The sequence below is a fragment of the Lactuca sativa genome, chromosome 6 (assembly GCF_002870075.4).
Source record: "Lactuca sativa cultivar Salinas chromosome 6, Lsat_Salinas_v11, whole genome shotgun sequence".
Taxonomy (NCBI): domain Eukaryota; kingdom Viridiplantae; phylum Streptophyta; class Magnoliopsida; order Asterales; family Asteraceae; genus Lactuca; species Lactuca sativa.
In genome coordinates, this window is record NC_056628.2 from 55,289,968 (window position 1) to 55,292,184 (window position 2,217).

Sequence of the window (2,217 nt, forward strand, 5' to 3'; positions counted from 1 at the left end):
TAGTGCCCTCTCCATAAATAACTAGTTCTCCCCTAATTTGGGTTCGAACTACCACACACTGACCCTAACAGTCAATCATAGCACCGAAATGGCTCAGCCAATCCATACCCACGGTCACACAAAAATCCCCCACGGGAACAGGAATCAAATCGATCGGAAAGGATACCCCGAAGATAAAGGATTGAAACATACCAGCCACGACATTTGGAGCGGCTCTGGCCTCCTCAACAGTGATCTAAAAGCACGACCACGAGCCTTCTGAGGCTCCGCCATCACCTAGCATAAATCTGTAATCCTCAATGGGGCTGGTGCGGGGGCCTGCGTCGGCTTGGCAGCGAGCAACGAACAGTTGACCTTCACATGGCCAACCTGATCACAATGATAGCAAATCCTCGCATTCTGAACTTGGGCTGGCTGGCGGCAATCCTTCACATAGCGCTCCTCCTTGCCACACTTGTGGCATACTCCTCCTAATTTGCAAGCCCCATCATGAACCTTTTTGCACTTCCCGTAAGTACGGCCCCGCTGACCCCCGGACCTAGAATCAGCGGCCTTGAACTACTTTGGTTTTGGCTGCGACTACACCAGGGCCGGCCTCCGCTCCCTCAAGTGGAGCTCCAACTCAAGTTCTCGCCGCATGGCGGCCTCCAGCAACTCTAAAAAAGTATCACACCGCTAAGTAGAAATAAACTGTCGAATATCCGTCTTGAGCATTGTCACACCCCATAACCAAGAACGGCGGAATCGTTCTGGGGCGGAGGACATCATGTACAGTATCACAACAATGAAAAGTAGTAAACAAGCAACAACATCATCCATTGCATTAATAATATAATTTTAATACAAGTGTTATGTAAAATTATAATAGACACTAAAGTATAAACAAAATGAAAGATAAGTCTTGAACGAGCTCCATCTTCTCTAAACCTTGCATCGGTACCTGTCTATCGTTGACCTGAGGATACAAGTTAGTTTGAAAACAAGTATCAGCTTTAAAGCTGGTGAGATCATAAGTATTTTAGTGTCTTAATTTGTATGTAAGTATTTGTATGTAAATGAACTATAAGTATTGAAAATGTATATGAACTGTAAGTATTAAAAATTGTTATGAACTGTAAGTATTGAAAATGTTTTGTATGATCCTAGGAAGCCCTATGTTTCCTACTAATCATATCCTTCTACCAAGGCATCTAGTGTCTGTGTGTGTAGCTCTTGTAAGAGTGTGTATTTTCCCAAATCTGACTATCATTAACAAAATATAGTTTGTACATTAATTGTTTAAGTGAAATGAGCACTAAATATATGTAAAGGGTAAATTAATGTAGTACTGTAGTGTTGTATTATAGGAACTACTGTTGTACTAACTACCTTAAACCGGATTTATATCAAGGTATTATGTGATTAATTGTACCATACTATCGACTACGAAACACGACAATGTAAGTCGTAAAAAGGTATGACGTTTGACACACGCAGAGCTGCAGGTCCAGCTGTAGCTAACAGCAAGGTGTAGGATAGTCAATCCAGTATAGATCTATACGCAAACTCACGCTCTCCCTCCAAGAGACTCTGGCTACAACTCGGGCCATGACATTGAAGGCATGCTCTGATACAGTGGATCAAAATTATGTTAACGTATTCATGTATATGTAATGTATTGTTACTCGTTCTAGTATCGTTGTATATGTTCTCTTTCTAGTGTAGTTGTAAATGTTCTCTTTCTAGTATAGTTGTATATGTTCTTCTTCTAGTATAGTTGTAAATGTTCTCTTTCTAGTATAGTTGTATATGTTCTTCTTCTAGTATAGTTGTATATGTTCTCATAGTAATGTAATGTATATGTTCTCATAGTAATGTAATGTATATGTTCTCATAGTAATATAATGTATATGTTGTCATAGTAATAAGTACTGACTCATGAATGAACTGACTCATTTTATGATATCGCGTTCTAGTAATAGTTCTAGTATCTTCCTAAATTACCCATATGGTAGCTTACTAGTAATGTAACTGGTACGTATTAACATGGATGTATACCATTGCTACTCAAGGGTATTGAATGAACTGGAAGAACCTTTATGAATATATATATACACGGGATATATAACTAATATTTAAATGACCTTCGGACGGGTACCCGATATCCCACCAGACCACATCTCAAGCGCGAAAAGGAAATAGGGCGGGCAGGCCTTCCTAAGCCTTTTAAACATTTCT